Below are 19,949 nucleotides of genomic sequence, written 5' to 3' on the forward strand. Positions count from 1 at the left end.
AACAAAGGCACTGAACGACCAGCATCTTCCAGAAATTACATTTTACCAGGCATTACTACCCGCAGAGCTTAAATAGAGTCCAAAGTGGCAATGACCTATTGAGAACTTGGATTTCAAATGGTTGCCATGGTGAAATAGTGCAAAGCAGTTTCAATTTTAAGGACAATCCAGATTACCTAGATGGGTAAAGTAACAAACACTGACTATATGGGAATGCTTAGTAGTTATAAATACTTTTCAAAACTTGTCTGTCTGCAAAATCCTATTAATCATAAAAATGTTATAAAGGCCAGCTAAGTCACTACTAAGAGAACATGAGGGTTTCTTCCAACTTACATGCTTCCCCAATGATGAGACTTTCCATGATAAAGATCTAAATCAGACCAGAAACACTAAACCAAGAATGGAACATTAAGTTGTGTGGTCTGAGATTGTTATTAGTGTTGGTATACTCAGGCCCCAGGCATCACCCTGGTGTGTGGGACAGGCAGGTCAGAGGGGGTCGGGGGGGAAAGGAGAGGGTGACAGTCTGCTGGATGTACATTTGGGTTTTAAAATGAGTTTGTCTGATGGGGGTGGAAAAGGTCTTGGAGCTAGGTCAAAACTATAACCCTCAAGAGCAATAAGGAAATGTGAGACTGACACTGTACTCCTCTTTGAGCAAGAACACCATGCCTTGCTGCTGCTGCGTTATTATCTACTCATACGAATATGGTATGCATGTTGATGCTGCAGTTCTACATGTGAGGTGGGGACCACAAACTGATTGGGTTTGGCCTTAATGAGCTGGAGTGATGAAGTATTAATAAATGACCAGGGAATCTGCATAGACAGAGTATCAGCAGGAGTGACACTCACAGTGGGTGTTCTGGAGGGGGTGCTCCTGCAGGCACCCAAACCACAACTGACTAAACGGCGTGGCTCCCTGAGGATTCTGTGTCTCCTCAGCTACCTAGGGTCAGTCCTCATGGATGACGCAACTCCTCCTCCATCACAGGAAATGGTGTGGGACTTTACGTTTTTACTGGCCTAATGGTCGTAAACCTTTTCCAAGACTGGACTATGAAGTGCACATTGAATTCTTCTGATCCAAAATCTTGTTTAAGGATGTTGATGATTTCCAAAGAGTTAAAAGCGATATGGGAGTCTTCAAAAAGCTGTAGAGCCTTATATGTTGATGGCCTCATCAAAGCAGGAACAATCAGGCTTGTGTTTTGCTTAGAAAATCATCTTTAACTTTATCTGGGTCTGCAGGAGATGGCACGCTATATATGAAGTTAGAAAACAGGACGGCACCAGTTCGCACTAATGCACGCTACGGGGGTGGAAACTCAAATGTTTTCAGGGGCCAGGGAGAGAATATAAAACAGTCAGAGAGGATGGGCCAGAATTTTTGCCTTGGAGGATTTCATGTCCAGTTGTTTTCAGATCTGGTTTTTCTAAGACAAGGTAAAACTGGAGTCTTATGTCAATCTTCCCATTAAAAAAAAATGTTGGCAGCTAATTCCAAAATTTAAAAACAATGTCCAAGCCAAACAAAAATACATTTGTCGGCAAGATCCCAGCCTTGGGCCAGTGGGATGCACCTCTGCACGATAGCAAAATGCTGAAGAACAGTTGGGAATTGGGAGTCAGAACAGGGGGAAAAAAAAAAAGGTGTGGGAGGAGTTATTGACTAAAATGTGGTTCAGAGGCTTTGCGGCAAAAACTCAAAGCTCAACAGATTTCAATTTTGGTATGCCAACAGAGGAAAAGAATTCCACAGGCATAGAGACTTTCAATTAAGACTGCCTAGGTTCATTTCCTCAAGAACTGTGATTAAATTAAGAGTTGAGATAGAAAATGTGGACTAGAGTAATTTTAAAAATCAGTTTTTCACAGTTTGGGATCTATTTCTTTAAACCTATTCAAACAAAAGGAGCCATGGCTTAAAGTCAGGGGAAAGTCTATAATACATAATTAAGGTTGAATTTCGCCTACCAAATGTGGTTAGGGAAATGGAACAAAACAACACAATCAGCAAAGAAGCACCAAAAGCACACTAACTTTAAACCCTCCCTGTCCTCTGGATTTCTGGTTCTGGGAGCTACAGTTCTTATTTAAATCATTTTAATCATTTTATTATGTTTAGCTAAAATGACACCAACTGAAAAAGCACTTTCTCCTGGAGAATCATTCAAATTCTTCAAAACACTAAGAGCCAACTTTTATCTTGTGTGGTTTTCTAATAGGTATTGATTGTATCCATACAAAAACACAGAACTACAAAAAAAAAAATCGATCTCTTACCCGTTTCTTAAAATACCATTATCTGTTAAGAATGATATATTTTATTTGGAAATGAATGTTAGTAGTAAATACAAATGATGCCATTTTTATGACTCAATTCAAAAGACATTCCCCTTTGGAGTCTCCCCAGAGGAAAATTTTCTAGGTTTGACCCAAACACTTTCATTTGCCAGTGTGGAATATTATAGTCTTACACCAAGCAGTGAACTGCTCAAGTGAATGGCCAGAGAGAATATACTAGCACCTAAGACATTACTAGAGAGTTATAGAACTTTCCATTTGCTAGGAGCACAATGAAACGACAGTCTCAAATATTATAGGAATTTAATTTGCTCTTAAAACACTATGTATCTGCAAGAATTGCTATACTGTCAATAACCATCTTCATGCCTACCAGGAAAAGGAGCACGTCAGACTGGGTATATAGTAAACAATACTCATCAGTTACTAGTAAAGAAATATCAACATTATTGAGTTCCATACTATATACAATGCTGAATTCCAAATATTTAAATATCATTTCATAGAGCGTTTTTGAGACAAAAGTCACATAACACAAAAGTAATTCTTTTAAAAATGAACAATTCTGTGATTTAGTACATTGGAAATATGAAACCACTTCTATCTAGTTCCAAGATGTTCTCATCACTCCAAAAGACAACCCCATATCCTTAAGCCATCACTCCCCATTCCTGCCTCCCCTCTAGCTCCCAGCAGCTACTGATCCATTTTCTGTCTCTACGGATTTATCTATTCTGGATATTTCATATAAATGGAATCATATAATACGTGACCTTTTGTGTCTAGCTGCTTTCACTTAGCATAATGCTTTCAAGGTTCATTTCATAGAATTTTAATAAACTTAAAAATTATGCTGGAAAGAATGTTGGTTTTAGAACTCCCTGGAGGAGGTCTCCAGTACAGCTATAGGCACTCCATGTATACGGGCCCAAATGAAGAAAAGTTATATTAGACAGAGTTGAGGCCTTCGGGTTGTAAAACTCAACTATACTAATACAGAGGAAGAGTATGTTGGGTAAGTAGCAGCCAGTTGAAAAAAGATTGTAAATGGGGATGCGTCACGGAGCAATTATGCTGCAATTCCCTCAATAACAAACCTCAATGAGAAGTATGTTAAATCAGTAGTCTTTTACATACTTCACTGCAAATTTGAATTATTTCATAATAAAACATTTAACAATTTTTTAACAAAGTAAGTAGGTTTCTTTGCTATCAAGTTCAGTATAAGTAATGGTATTTATATTACCTAAAATTCTAATATAACATTTGATGCCATTAGTGAAAATGAGGTATTCCAGTCGCATTTAAGCTCCAAATCCCCATATCACATTAGGAGTTTGGCATCTGTACAGGATAAGGATGGGCACTGCCCTTCAGGATACAGAAAAACCAGAGAGTGTAGCAAGAGAGAGGAGATGGAGGAGGTTTAAAAAAAAAAAAAATAAAACCACACAGCCACTGAAGAAAGTTCATTAAGAAGATGAAATTAAGGTGGGTTTTGAATCAATATTTGAAAAGGGGATTAGATATGTTCTGCCTTGGGCAGAGATTAAAGTAGAATGGATCTGGCTCAGTATAAAGACCTCCCAACCCGTAACTCAGCAACGGGCAGGTGCGCAGCTCCTTGGCACTGGAAACAGAGGGCCAAGGGACATCCTCAAACGCCACTGCTCCTTCTCAGCCCCTTTGTCAGGGAGTTCAGGCTGTGCAGACACATGGGGCCCCAGGCATAGAGGGGCTCTGTGCTGGCCATGATCCTCTGTTGAGACCATTCTGAATTTCTCTCTGATTTTAGAACAAGGGGCTCTACATTTTCATTTTGCCCTGCAAATTGCATTGTCAGTCTTGTGTGTGGGTACAGAAGAAATATTCTTATCTGATAATGTTGGCAGTGGTATGGGTTAACTGGTTAATCTAAAATGACAGTTTGAACAGGGAAACATAAAACTATGATACAAAGAGATTTCAAATTTAATGCTTTCACTGAAATCATATCAATGTACATTCATTGTAGCAATGTACCAATCTTGTGACACGGGGCCACGGTTATTTAAAAAAAAAAACATCCTATATTAAAAAAAAACAAACCTTTCTAGTTATCTGTTCCCGACTTAATTTAACAATGTGCCTTTATCACATTTCCCAAAGCATCCCATTTGTTTTTTAAAGAAACGATGCACTTTTTGAACTCCTATCTTATTAAAATTATATCATTTAAGTAATCGTTAAGAAATCTATGAAGACAGGTTTAAGATGCTTGTTAAAACTAAAATTTATCTGGACACCTGGGTGGCTCAGTGGTTGAACATCTGCCTTCGGCTCAGGTTGTGATCCTGGGGTCCTGGGATCGAGTCTTGCATTGGGCTCCCTGCAAGGAGCCTGCTTCTCCCTCTGCCTGTGTCTGCCTGTCTCTATCTCATAAATAAATAAAATCTTGAAAAAACAAAAAGCAACAAAACAAAACAAAACCAAAAAACCCTAGAATTTACCTGGTGGGAGCAGATATGGAGCTGAGGTGGGGGGAATACTTGAGTATTATTTCTATCTCCTAGTGGGGAGCAGGAGATGCCTAGGATATTAGGTATCACCAGTGCATTTTAGCAAGGGAACCGAGAGCATTACTTAATTCAATGGGTCAAGTTCACAGAGGTCGGCCACTCGTTTGTAAAAATATTAGGCCTGTTGCACCGTCTTCTGTCTGAGTTGTCCTGTCAAGGTGACGGGCATGGTTCCACTCCCTTGGAAAAAGAAACATGGGCTTCCTTGAGACAAGGATATAAACTCCCTTTGATTGATGGGCATTCCTGTTGCCAAGTATCAGAGGAAGAGGTAAGTGGGGGAAAGAACTAGAACTCAAAAAAAAAAAAAAAAAAAAAAAAGAACCCAAAACCTGAGAGAGAAGGAGCCAGATCCTAGGCTATAGAAGCAGAGCTCAAAAGGCAGGCCTCATAGGGATGGGGGCGGAGGGGGGGCGGTGGCAGATTCACATTTCTTTCCTGACTGCTCCTGCTGGGGTCAAGCAGTACATACATGTGATGTCCTCCCTGGCAGGAGGACAGGGTAACCTCAGTCACAGGGAAACATGTAGAAAATTAAACGAAGTGTCCCCAGAGTCACCTCCAGGCTGACCACAAGTAAGCCATTTGGTAGGACCGATCATCCTGTTGCCTCTTCCTGAGTGTCCGTTTACCACTGTCCTGTGCTGTGTGGGCCAGAGCAGGAACTCCCACTCCCGGCACCAAGGCAGCAGAGGTAAATCTGGTGCCTCTCATGGATTCTTTGTAGACTGTAGGGCTTCAGTCATTCCTCCTCACGTAGAGTTTCTATCTCCACTCCCTTCCCTCGGGGAACACATAGGGCTGCCTTCCATCTCTTGCTGGTATCTCACTAAAGAAGTCTTATGTGAGGGCCAGATGAACAGACTCCCAAGTATTAAGAGGAAAGAACCACCATGTACCCAGTGCCTCTTACAGGCTTGCTATCACACTAACCTTTCCATGTAATCAAAATACGACTCATCACAGCTCTGTGGGTTAAGTGAGTCCCTCTGTGGGTAAGAACAAATGGAGGATAAGAGATGAAGCAACCTCCCAAAGTCACATCTACTAACCGACAGAGCTGGGATCCGAACCTGCATCTAATTTGAAAGCTGGTGCTCTCTGCCTATACCACCCTTCTCTGTGTGTCTCAGCTGGTGAGAGTCTAACAGGATGGGGATGTTTGCTCAGTTAAATCACAAAAATCAGTAAACAATGCGGAAAGCCAGAAGGCCACTCCAGAGACAATAACCAATCAATCCACAATCGGTTATTTAAATAATTACAGGAGATGTTAGTTAATGGAGCCTGTATGATAATGGAGCCTGGACAGAGTTCTGTATAGTAATTTCTATGCCATTCAGTGTTTTTATTGTCTCTACTCTCCCCTACTCCAGAAATTTGGAAAGCTTTTTTTTCCTGGAAAGAAAGTATTGCATAGAGAATAAAGCCTGTAAACAGAGGGTAAAAAAAGGAATGACCAGGACTATCAGATGGCTTTACTAGTTTATAAACACTCTAGAAATCACCACTGTGAGAAAACATGGTCTCAGCTCCACATCCAGTTCACCAAGATAAAGGTCAGCTAGACAAGAACTTATTTTACTATGCCTGCATTCTGAACATAAGGCTAACTGGAATGCCTACTTTAATTTAGGTAATTAGAGTATTGGTCCCTGAAAGAAAATTTGCTAAATTCACCCACAATTAGTGGACTCAAAATGGCAAGTTAAGCTTTAACCCAAAGAACATGAATATTTTATGTCTTCTGTACTCTACTATAATGATAATAGTCCTACTGTATATTTAAGGCTACCTTAGCCCACATCATAATTTGTGTGAAATTAAGGCAATATGAAATGAAAAATATACTTCATTCTCCTTGGGAATACACATGGAAGCAGGTATCTGCAATTAATGCCCAAGTTTTCTCCCCTTCTAGAACTTCTATCTTCCCTTTGATAGAATAATTGGACTCGGAATCACCAGAAGGCATCTCTGAAGTTCTCCTGGTCCCCAAACATTAAGTTACACCTCACTTTTCAATGCCCTCAAACGTAAATGAACACAGAGTGCTGAAACACCATTCAGTTTTGTTTTCTCAAGTCCTCCAGGGGTCTTGTCTTGTCCTACTCACCTCAGTCAGATGGGAATCAAGTCCAGGCAGCAAAGGATCTGAGCCCACGTAAACTATGTACGTAGACTCCCTGCAGAATGAATGAGGCTAGAGGAAAGCATTTACTTGCCCTTTTTGATAGGAAAAAGGCTAAGTTTTATATATTACCTACAAAGTGATTCAATTCAAGTGGAAAGGCTAGGATTTGGTTCTAACAAGGCACTGCGGTGAATGGCCTTTTACAAGGTCCTGCACTCTCTGGCCCCTGCCTCCTGCTCTGCCTTATTTCATGTCACCCTCTCCTCATTCACCTGATCTAGTCACACTGGCCATCTTTTACCAAGTTCATTATCTCTGCACAAGCTGTGCCTCTCTGCCCTGCGTGGCCAGGCTGAAATCGAAGACTTCACTCACACGGTTCCTCTTCAGAGGGGCTTACTCTGCTCTTGAATCTAAATGAGGACCCCTGTTTATTACTTTCTTTATAGCACAAAAGAGCACTTTTTTCTTCTCACAGTTTGTAATTTTACTCAGACCTGTGTCTGTCTTCCTCTCCTATTAGACTGGGGGCTTTCTGGAGATAAGAACTCTGTTTTGCTCACCTGGTATACCTGGCACAGAGTAGATCAGATGCCCTACTTATTGAACAAATGGAGTAGGGCAGCTTCTGGACCTGGATGACAAAGTGGGATAGAAGGCTCCTGTCCCCACTTTTGCATGGAAGCAGGTACCACTCTGGCCCAGTAACAGGAAGCATCCCAGGACCTTCAGAAAGCTGGACCCTGTTACAGGCACCAGGTCCCTCATGCTGGCTGGTGATACCAGTGAGGATGCTTCAGTCTCTTGGCCAGGGGAGGGGAAGAGAGTGAGCCCACTACATGGTAACCAGCACTGACACGGTGACTTATGGGCCTCTGGGACACAGCCCTTTGGGGACTCTCAGTATTAGCCCAGGGGAGTATCTGTTCTTATTGGCTAACAACTATTTAGTCTGAAGACATTTGATGTTCATGGATATTTCAGATTATGCCAAGCCACCTGAACTGTTGTATTTAATTATTGGTAATGAACTATAAAAAGAATTGCTCATTTTGTATAAAGTTTTGTGTTTTTGACATTACCAAAAAAAATCTATCCTAAAAATATATCAAGATTATCTCATATTCATTCCTTACCTGATAACAATTTTCGTGAGCACTAAGTAAAAAAGCCAATTTTTTTTTTTAAAGAAATCCTGAGAGCTCCAGCAAGCCTACCATGTCAGGGGCTGAGAAGCCCATTTGTCAGAACAATCTATAACATTTTTATGTTTCCCAAGTATAGTGTTGTCCAAATCACATCCCCTAATCTGTATTCCATTTTTCTACTAGATGTTAAGTTTTCAGTGCATACCATTCTCAACTTCCCACTCAGTTCCACTGACAACTACAAGCAGCAAAACATTAAGAAAAATGTGAGGAACTGAGAGCTCATAGGGAAGGAAACCAAGGTTAGAGCCTAGGCAATTTGGAAGCCCTTTCCTGTCCTTCTGACCTTGCATATCACAGGCAGATGAGAAAAGTGAAGAGAGCTGGCAGCATGATGACCCCAGATCCATTCACCCAGTGAAGAGTCATGAACATATTGAGTTTCTAAGGATCTAGCTAACAATCACAAACGGATAAGAAGTCTCAAGATTTGTTATAAATTGGTCCTCCTGGGGGTCTATTACTGAAAAGATACTCTGAATGGGATGTTCTCATTTCCAGTAATAAACCTTTTAAGGCTGACCAGGCTCCCTAAGGGTAAAGACGAAGGCATTTTGCTATTAAAAAGTTAGGCCAAAAAAAAAAAAAAAAAAAAATCTTCCTCCCCAGTCTAATGGGCAGCTCCTTTTTGTGGTGTGCCACAGGGTACTTGGGTGGAAGGACTGTAGAGCCAGGCCTGTGAGCATGCACCCGTGGTTATTCAAATGCTTCCCAGCTACAAATTCCTACTGGGTGGTTCTATGTCTCCCCAGACATGAAATCCTCCAGGAAGACCTGAATTTATGGAATGCTTGCCATGGCTTACCCAGGACAGTGTTTACTTTCAATGAACATTAGCTCAGGAACATGACTGGGCTCAAATGTCAATGGGGAAAGTGTCAATGTGGTGGGTCAAGGTCTCTCCTGATCTTAAAATGAATCTGGGGTGAAAACATTCTTATGTGCCTTTTGGATACTCAAGGAGTACAAGAAGAAAAATTTTCTTAGATTTGGCAAGCTGGTCTTCTTTGTTTTTAAAAAATGGTAAGCAAATGCAAGCTACAGGATCAAATTTAAGATTATAATTAGACATGAAGCTGAAAATAGTGATGACAAATCCATATTGCGTCTAAAATGTTGACCTAATTTTCTTTCTTGGTTTAAAATTGTTTTGATTGGGTAAACAAGGAGTTCTATTTTCTGTTATATAAGAAATTAGGAGCCAATATCTTCTCTTTCATCTCTATTAGTGGACTGAAAAAAAAAAAGCAAGATTTGGTTTGGGATTAGGAGATTTGCCTGTCAGTCTATTAACAAGCACAACTGGGCATGTACATGTATCTACAATACTATACTATTGATGGAATAGTTAAAATTCATGTGGGCTCAGAGATTTCTGAAGTGGGTAAATACACACACACACGCACACACACACAAACACACACACACACACACACACACACTCACTCACTCACTCATTCACTCTAGCCAAAGACAAATCAATTTACTAATAGGGCAGACTGTTAGGAAAAAAGCGATCTAATTTAAATCTTACGTACCTGCTAGTGTTAAAAAACACACAAAAAAGGCATATTAGAAAGACTAGGTTTCTTGCACCAGGATAAACCTACTTTACTTTCACCAGAAAGATATTCTCACTACAAGTAGGGACTGGTTATTTGGGAGTTTATTGTAATTCTACAGTCAGAAAGTTTGGCTAGACTGAATGTAATCCTCGGGCATATCTGATTCTAGAGTTAAAATCTAGATTAACATAAATTAAAGTAAGACAATTTAAAGTAATTGAAAAGAGCAAGACTGCTAACTTAGTGAATATCTAAGACTAATCCACTTGCAGGCTCTTGGTTCATTTAAGTGAAATTAAGTGCAGATCTTAACTGGAATCTATATCAGTGGTTTTAAAAAGGATCCACAACTCCTAACCAAATAAAGAGTGACAAAGTTAATTAGAAAATTAGGGCTTACGGTGTGGTTTACTGCTGCGCTAATTCATAATCCTGTAATACAGAAACTGAGAACACCTTTGAGGAAACTACAAGTGCTATTTTATGCTTTTCTAAAAGTTCCTGGAAATAACGTTGGCCTATTATTTTGAAAGGTAATTTTAAATTGCCCCCCTCCCTCCTAAATCAGAATGTCCTTAAAACAAGAAGTCTGCCAACCTTTCTCTCTGATAGTCAATCACTTCCCATTAGAATTTGCAGATAAGCAAGCAGAGGGGCTGGATGGGGCTGACGGTGAATTTCACCACAGATTACGCAGCTTATTTTTAGTTTCTGACTTGGTTTCCTATGAAAATGTTTCTTCTGTTTAATTCCTCTGAATTTCTGGGGGCAGGAGGAGGATGGTCACCGGACTATAAAAATTATACTCTGTTAAAATAAGAATTACATTTTACTTCAGTCTGTCTTTCTGCTGTAATCAAATAAACTTAAAAATACATTAACTTAGGTCTGTGACTAAATTAATTTGAAAGTGTGTACGTATGCACTCTACACATTTATACAGACCTATCTCCAGCGCTGCACAGAGCAAACAGCCCTTTCCAAAGAGCTCAATTTCTGAGTATTTTAATTCAGCTAAAAATGATAGTCCTTCATCTGAATGCACAATAGTTTTATATTAGATAGTCCAGTTTAACACTTCTAAGTATATTTAAATAATTTTTGTATACTAATTTTTCATGTTAAAATAACTTTTCCTCTATTGTATTCCTCAATACAGTTTTTTTAAAAGGAAAAAAAAAGATAATTGGGAAGCCAGGAGCAATGAGCTACAATCAAATTTGTAGTGTGGTGCATTTCTGAAAATGATAACCCTGTGCCATACTAAACTGGTCAACATTTATTTCTGGTTAAGTATATATAAGGAAAGCAATCAGTATAGTTCTCCCAAGCCACTCACAATCCTTAATTCCCTAGACTATTAAACTTAACATACAGACAACTTTTAATCAGGAATCACTCAGCTGTATTTATTGACATCATTCAACTAACCCCAAGCCTGTCTAAAACCCAGAAAGAGCTTAAGGAGTTTTCTTCCTTTTTTTATTATCTGTCACCACTTTGAAATCATGGTCCAGTTGTATAATAGAGACAATATTTTTTAATGGAAGTTTTCCTTTACTGAATTTCAACATCAGTAAACATCACAGCATAATCACTGAAGCAAATATAAGAGATATGTTCACAGCTTTCCCAAGACTTTCATTGTAAAAGCATACTGCTGCCCAAGAAATTCCAGATAACTTGTAGCAGATTGTACTATCCCTGGCTAAAGCCAGGGAAACAAAGCACTTTACACACCCAACTATATGCTTCTGAATGAGCAAAGGTTTGGTTGCTTGCGCACTTTGAAGCTTGCCATTAAATAGATGTAGAAAAGCTGAAGGCCACCAGGAGGCTGCATTGCATCCTGAGCAGCAAGGGTTTTAAGAAAAACCCCACTGACTCATTATGGTAAAAATTTATACCAACAAGGTATCTCCACACATCTATACCGTTTACACACACTCAATTTAAAAAAGTTAACTGGCACGGTTTTAAAATAGACTTTTAGAAGGGAGGAGAGAATAAAATGAGACAGAAGAGCAACAGAGATCAGTGAGACTGGAAAAGATACAGATGATGCAAGTAAGCTAAAACAGTCTCCAAAGGCTCCTGCAAGCGGAAAGTAAAGAAGTGGCAATGACCTGGGATGCTTCTTAGAAATACACATTTCTACACTCCTAAGCCCAAGACTCTAGATTCTGTGGCTCTAGACTGGAGCCCAGAAATGTGCATTCTTAATAAGCATCTAAGATAAAAGTGACACACACAGCTCAGGGTGCGTGCTTTGAGACAGACACTGGCCTCAACAGGTCCAAGAGGGAAAAAAGGCCTTCTAGACCAAACGTGTTTCTTTCCCAAGACTCGAAAGTCACAGGAGAAGTCAATTCTTTTTTTTTTTTATTAAGATTTTATTTATTTATTCATGAGAAACACACAGAGAGGCAGAAACAGGCGGAGGGAGAAGCAGGCTCCCTGCAGGAAGCCCAATGAGGGGACTCAATCCCAGGACCCCAGGATCATGCCCTGAGCCGAAGGCAGACACTCAACCACTGAACCACCCACGCGTCCCAAGAAGTCAATTCTTAGGAGAGAGAAAAAGATGACAGGGGCAGAGCGATAGGAAAACATCAATTATGGTGAATTACTCTTCATTCTTGAGGAGGTACAATAATATCTGTATTGTTGCAATGATCAATCAATTCCAACATTAAGTTTGCCAAATGGAATTGAATGAATTAAATGGATATTTATCCATAGGCATATTTACCAAGTGTGGCAAGAATGGCAGGGATTCAATAAAATAGAAGACAGGTCTCGCCCTAAGGGCACTCTCAAACTCCAGACAAAGAGAAGGCAGGCACCAGGAGGGACAGCAGGATGAAAGCTACATGTCCCTAAATGTGGTAAAATACAGTTCCTCTGGCATTCACGACAAGGGAAAGCTGTCCTCCTGAATCTGCTATGGAGGTGGCAAGCATCAGAGAAGCCTTCACGGAGACGGCATTTATGGTGCATCTCGAAGGGCAGACAGGTTGTAAGCAGGATTCTCATGTGCAGGATAAGAGCATTCCAGGGCAATGAAGAGTATGTCCAGAAGTCCACCGAGACAGCTTTGAGAATATATATAGCTAATATTTGCTTCCAGGGCAGTAAAAACTACTCAGCTAGGTTCAAATGCTACCAAAGAAAATTGTGTAAATGAATGCAGAAACACAGCTCCCTTCTCAGGAAACAGAAATTCCAACATCTGGTTCTAAACTCCACTTAAAGGAAAAAGATACACACATAGGTTGTTAAAAGCCAGGAAGTGGTGGTATAAAAACCCAGCAAAGAACAGGCAGCAGGCACTGTTTCAGAAGGCAGCTGCCAAGCAGCTACCTCTCCCAGTGATCACTCACTGTGGAATCTGGGCCCCTGGACTGGATCTCCGCAGGAGCTGCTGAGTAGGATGGACAACTGGCTAGCTTCAGATGCCCAGCCGTGTTCCTCCTCCTAATACTCATTCAAAAGAGTATCCAAGATCTATAAAGAACTTACCATACTCAACACACCCAAGAAACAAACAACCTGGTCATGAAATGGGCAGAAGACATGAACAGACATTTCTCCAAAGATGATGTACACATGGCCAACAGGCACATGACAAAACGCTCCACGTCACTGGGCATAAGGGAAATACAAATCAAAACCACAATGAGATACTACTTTACACTGGTGAGAATGGCGAAAATAAGACGGGAAACAACAAATGTTGGCAAGGATGTGGAGAAAGGGGAACCCTCCTGCACTGTTGGTGGGAATGCAAGCTGGTGCAGGCATTCTGAAAAATAGTATGGAGGTTCCTCAAAAAGTTAAAAATAGAGCTATCTTATGACTCACAATTGCACTATTGGGTATTTACCCCAAAGATACAGATGTACTGAAACAACGGGACACCTACATCCCAATGTTCATAGCAGCAATGTCCACCATAGCCAAACTGTGGAAGGAGCCACGATGTCCTTCAACAGATGAATGGATAAAGAAGATGTGGTCTATATACATAGTGGAATATTACTCAACCATCAGAAAGGATGAATACACCATTTACATTGATATGGATGGAACTGGAGGGTATGATGCTGAGTGAAATAAATCAATTGGAGAAAGACAATTATCCTATAGTTTCACTCAGATGGGGAATATAAGAAATGGTGAAAGGGACTATAAGGGAAAAGAGGGAAACTGAGTAGGAAAAATTAGAAAGACAAACCATGAGAGACTCCTAACTCTGGCAAACAACAAAGGGTTGCAGAAGGGGAGGTGGGTGAGGGGATGGAGTGACTGGGTGATGAGCACTGAGGAGGGCACTTGATGGGATGAGCACTGGGTCTTATACTCTATGTTGGCAAATTGAATTTAAATGTTAAAAAATAAATAAGAAAATGATAATATACTCAGTAAAAAATACAGGCTATACAACTATATAAAATGTTTATTCTCCTTTGAGAAATAAATATCTTCTTGAAAAGCCAAAAAAAAAAAGTGACAGATGCAAAAGTACCACTTCTCACAAGGTCTGACAAAATTCAGAACTTCTGTTGTCTTTCATACATGAGTTGGGGTTTTGTTTTGTTTATCCCTGTGCTACTACTGCAGAGAAAACTTCTGATTGGCTGTTTTTCAACTAGAAGGCAAAGGAAACAAGTTTTTTTCTGCTGCCTTACAACATCCGTGATCCTTGGGATCCCTCTCTGAAACAACTGAAATAAGGACTCAGATCTGGTGGGTCTGTTAGGATTTAGCAGTCCTCCCGGCCAGGTGAGACACGCAAATTTATACATGCATGACACCAACTGTGGCATCTTACGAAATTATCTTTTTAGACCAACACTCGTCCAGGAGGCCTTGACACTCCTAGCAGTTTCTACTTCCACGGGGGCCTAAAATGTCTCCTGTTTCTTGCCTCATGGTAGTGCTGCATTTGAGCACAACTCAAGTAGGTTTATGATTTCAATAGAAAAACAGTGCATTTAATCTCCGCACGGCTGTGCTTTTGCACAAAAGCCATCACTCCATGTCACTGTACCATTCCTTCTTAATCCAAAGTGTGGTTTGTAAAGGTTCCCCCACTGAAGGCAGATTGCCTGAAGCTAGGTGCCGTTCTAACACGTTTGTTACATTATAGTAAAAGTCATAACATTCACTGCTCCATAACATATACTATTGCTTCTTTTGGGTTTTTGTTTTTTTTATGTTGCCCTCAGCATTTACTCAAATTCAAGAGAATATTCTGATGGGGGTGGGGGGAGATTTTTTTTAACCTCTTTAAATGTTAGCTGCTAGTTTCTATTATGGAAGATGGAAAAATACACACTAAGAAATCATTCAAACCTCTAGATGCCAAAGCTCTAAGCTGAACTGGACTATGTTTTTTTTTTTTTGTACAATTGTCAAGTTGAACATATTTCATGTTTATACAATGGTACTTGAATTCTGCAGTCTAAAAAAAGATTTCGGGCAGCCCAGGTGGCTCAGTGGTTTAGCGCTGCCTTCAGCCCAGGGTGTGGTCCTGGAGTCCCAGGATTGAGTCCCACGTCAGGCTCCTTGCATGGAGCCTGCTTCTCCCTCTGCCTGTGTCTCTGCGTCTCTCTTTGCCTCTCTCTGTGTCTCTCATGAATAAATAAATAAAATCTTTAAGAAAAAAATAAAAAAATTAAAAGATTCCTAAAAACAAAAAATATTCTTAAAATACGAGGATCTTATACTCAAAATATCCCTTTTTTCCTAAAGTAAATGTTTATGAGATACCTGTATATTTAAAAATAGTGTTTGTTGGGCAGCCCGGATGGCTCAGCGGTTTAGTGCCGCCTTCGGCCCAGGGCATGATCCTGGAGTCCTGGGATCGAGTCCCACATTGGGCTCCCTGCATGGAACCTGCTTCTCCCTCTGCTTGTGTCTCTGCCTCTCTCTCTCTGTGTGTCTTAAATAAATAAATAAATAAATAAATAAATAAATAAATAAATAAATAAATAAATAATATAGTGTTTGTTTTTCCCTGACAAGTGTTTACAGAGTGCCAACCATGTGAGGTACGAAGTCAGGGACAGTGGGAGCATAGCAGTTAACAAAACAGATAAAAATCTTGGCCTTTAGGAAACTTACACCCTAGGGAAAATCTTGTGTAGTTAACTAAATAAATGAAACAGACAGCCTATTACACAGGGAGAGACTTGGTAAAATGATTAAATCAGGAAGGAGTTGGAGGGCGGCGGATGGGTTGCAATTTTAAGTAGGCTGGTCAAAGTAGGTCCCTCTGAGAGGCAGCATTTAAGCTCTAGGAGCCAGACAGGTGTACTCAGGGAAGGAGCATCCCTCCTAGTACAAAACCCAGTATGGCTGGGCTGAAATGGGCAACGGGGAGAACAGAAGTGAGGCATGAAGTCTGAGAAGTGAGGGGACAGATCAGGCTGGGGACTGTAAGCCACTGAGACGTGGGATGGAAAGCCATGAGAGAGTTTTTATTTAAAGTATTAATGTGATCTGGCTTACTTTTTTTATTGAGATATAAGTCACACATATCATAAAAATCACCCTTTTAAAGTGCACAACTGAGCTGTTTTTAGTATAGTACTAGGTTGTGCAATCATTACTATTTCTAACTCCAGAACAACTGCACCACCCGAAAAAGTAACCCCATACCCATTAGCAGTCATTCCCCTTCTTCACCCCCTCCCCCCAGTAGGCCCTGGTAATCTACTTTCAGACTCTATGGATTTGCGTATTCTGGTCATTTCATATCAAAAGAATTATCCTACATGGGGCCTTTTGTATCTGGCTTACTATTTCCACGGATGTCTCTGGCTACTGTGATGGGTACAGGCTGGAAGGAGGTAAAGACAGAAGCAGGGAGACCAGCGGAGAGATGAATGCAGTAATTCCAAGTGAGAGATGAAAGAAGTCTGAAACAGGATGGGAAGCAAGATGGGAATTATGGCCAGATTTTGGGTATGTTTGGGTAGACTGGAGGTCAGGTATGAGACGAAAAAAAAAAAAAAAAGACAAGGATAAGGCACATCTTTGGCTGGAGCACCTGAATGGAGCTGACATCAACCCAGGGATTAGGGCCAGGGGAGAGTTTGGGGGGCGGGGAACTGCCTGGGAGGAAACAGCAGGTGCTGGATTGTGATGCTAAGTAAACCCCGGGTGCTACCAGCTTTCCATGGGAAGATGGCACAGGGGGGAGCTGGACTGCAGTCTGGAATTCTTCACTGGGCTGGAGAATGAAGCCCATTTGGGAATAGGAGAATGAAGACGTTAATACTATGAAAGCGAACACCAAGGGAGTGAGTGATTATTATAGAAAAGACAAAAAACCCAATGAAAAAGTCCTTCGGCATATTAATATTTACAGCTGAGAGGGATGAGGAGCAACCAGTGAAAAAGACTGAGAAAGAAACATCAATAAGGTAGCAGAGCCAAGACTGGAATCTTGGAACCCAAAGGAAAAAAGTTATCATGGGCAAAGGCACTGTCAACTGCCCAGTGGGGCTGCTGTACCTCTTAGGGCGAGGACGGAGAACAGACCACTGGGTTGAGGAACCAGGAACGTGGCAAGCATCATTCATAGACCACGAATCCTCCCTCCACTCCTCTGGCTCAATCTGCTCCAACCACAGCCACCTCTGCTTTGACACATCTTGTGCCAGGAGACAGAGAGAGGAAAGGGATTACAGTCGGGGGGTGGTTCTTCTGAGGAGTTTAGCTGTAAAGCCATGGAGAGGAATAGCAGGAGCACAGGGGGCGAGGGGGCTTTTTGTGAGATTCAAGAAATAAAAATGTAAAGAGGGAAGCAGATGATAATGGAGAAGACAGAGAACTGCTGGGACAGGTTCAAGGGAGACAGAATTCAGAACACTATCGAGGCACCTGGGTGGCTCAGTTCGTGATCCTGGGGTCCTGGGATCAAGTCCTGCATCAGGCTCCCCGGAAGGAGCCTGCTTCTTCTGCCTATGGCTCTGGGTCTCTCATGAATCAATCAATAAATAAAATCTTTAGTTTAAAAAATAAACACACTTTATCATTTGTCAAACAGTCTGCAATTAAAATATAAATCATCCACTGATGTATGAAAAACAAGTAAGGATATGCTATTTTTTCCCGCTAGGAGACACAAAAAACATCATTTAAAAGGATCTGGATCTACTTTTCAAGGCTGAAGATACTGAACTGACTGTACACAGAGTGTCAGGGTCAGGCAGGGTTAGGCTCTGGGCTTGGAGTCATAAGAGCCAAGTTCAAAGACCATGACAAGATACAACATCCCAGAAACTTCTTTTGACCTCCCCATTTACATCCATTAAGATGGATTAAAAACAACCTGTCCTTTCTACCTCATGAAATTGATGAGATAATCAAATGAAATACACAAACACGGTAACTCTTAGTAGTGCTATATCCCCATAAGGCATTTTTAGCACTATCAGAGAAGGAGGAATTGTATGTGCTTGGTCTAATTCCAACACCTTCCATTTTAGCTCCAAGGAGGGGAGCAAAGGCAAAATGAAAAATCTGGGGCATTAAAGTATGAAAAAAATGGAAGCTTTCTTATTGTATTTAAGATACACTCAATAAGTTGTATAGGAAGTAGGCCTTGATTTCTACTTTTATAAAGCTTAACAGTCAAAAATCCTTTAGATAGATTCAGCTGAGCCTGGGGCTAAAAAAAAAAACCCAGTGCATTACAGTTGACTGAAGGCCTGAAGTCAGCCCATGCTCGCAAAAAGATGTCATCTAGTGTCTTTCCAAGAATCTCTTCTAGCCTCCACATTCCCAATCACCTGCCAGGATCAACTCAACTCAAAAGACTAGTTCATCCTTAACTGCTCACCCAGTAACAGACATTAGTTGATGTTTAAAAGAAGTTTTTTAAAAAATTATTATTTTATTAATTTTTAATTCAGGCTGCTTCGTGTATGGACCATAGTTCTTATCAAGGAAAACCTATCTTACAAGGCATCTTGATCAAGCCATTAAGTTTTCTCCTCATTTTGTCAGGTCATCTACCACACAAGCATGTGTGCTCATTTTTTCTAATGAGAAAAAGTTTATCAAAGAACCATTAACGTAAAGAACTTTGAGAGGGAACTTAGAGTAGACACCAAAGCTGAGCTGACCTCGTTGCTCAAGCTCCCCCTTGCATTTGAGCAGAACATTTTGGTAAGAATTTAGCTGGCCATGAGATCTTAGTAGATTTTACAGCAAAGTGTGAGAGGTAGAATGGACAAGGAAATACACACACACCTGTCTATAACTGTATATGCTACTTTTCTTTAAACTATGTCTATCTCATTATATATTCATCACTTGGCAGAGGAATCAGAGCTTCCTAGGAAATCAGTATGTACACCATATATAATAGGAAAAAGAGCTCAGTTATTTCTAATTATAAAGGTATTTTCACATTTAATGACATATTATTTGTAACAAATTAAGATACTGATGCTTTACTTAGAATCCTAATCTCCCACTAAAACCTCAGTTACTCACTAAAAAATTTCACTTTATAACGACCTATATTATCGAATTGATAAGAACAGATTACTCTGATGGGTAAGCATATCCACCCCAAGCTCCCTCAGTCACAAACTTCAGCATTATTGGGGAAGGGATTTATTTTGAGCACCTGAATTTTTTTTTAAGTTAAAACACATCATTTTAAGGGGCCCAAGTCATGTTAAGCATCAATTTTCATTTGATTATTGCTAAAGAAAGTTTTATCATACGCATATTATCCTAATACCATGTTATGGTAATTATTAACAATATAATTAATTAATGCCATAGTTAACATTAAGAAGTTAATAACTAATCTTAATTACTTAGGGTCATCAAGGGTCATGTTGACCTTGATGAATACCCAGCAATGGACTGACTATATATAATTTTCACAAATTTAGGATTATCTAAGGAGTGTGGAGCTTCTCACCCTCCCCCTGGGTAGAACCAGGCTACACTTTTTCTTAGATGACAGCTTTGGCCTCTTAGAGCGTCTCTGCCTCCCATACACTCTGCAGAGGCCGCCAGTCACCTCCTGCTCCTGACAGCAAATCTGTGTCTAGCTGGCTCTTCTATCTCCATGCAGTTATCTGTTCATTCTCAAAGCAGTAAAAAGAGCCCCATGTCCAAAGGGAAGCACCTCTGCCCCAAC

General features: G+C 40.4%; 1 protein-coding gene across 11 annotated transcripts in view; it reads right to left on the minus strand.

Moving 5' to 3' along the window:
* The window catches only part of STK39 (serine/threonine kinase 39), a 437,393-nt gene that overhangs the window by 35,315 nt on the left and 382,129 nt on the right, over positions 1-19,949 (minus strand). The gene's annotated exons all lie outside the window — the stretch shown is intronic.

Source organism: Vulpes vulpes, chromosome 3, assembly GCF_048418805.1.
Source record: "Vulpes vulpes isolate BD-2025 chromosome 3, VulVul3, whole genome shotgun sequence".
Lineage (NCBI taxonomy): Eukaryota > Metazoa > Chordata > Mammalia > Carnivora > Canidae > Vulpes > Vulpes vulpes.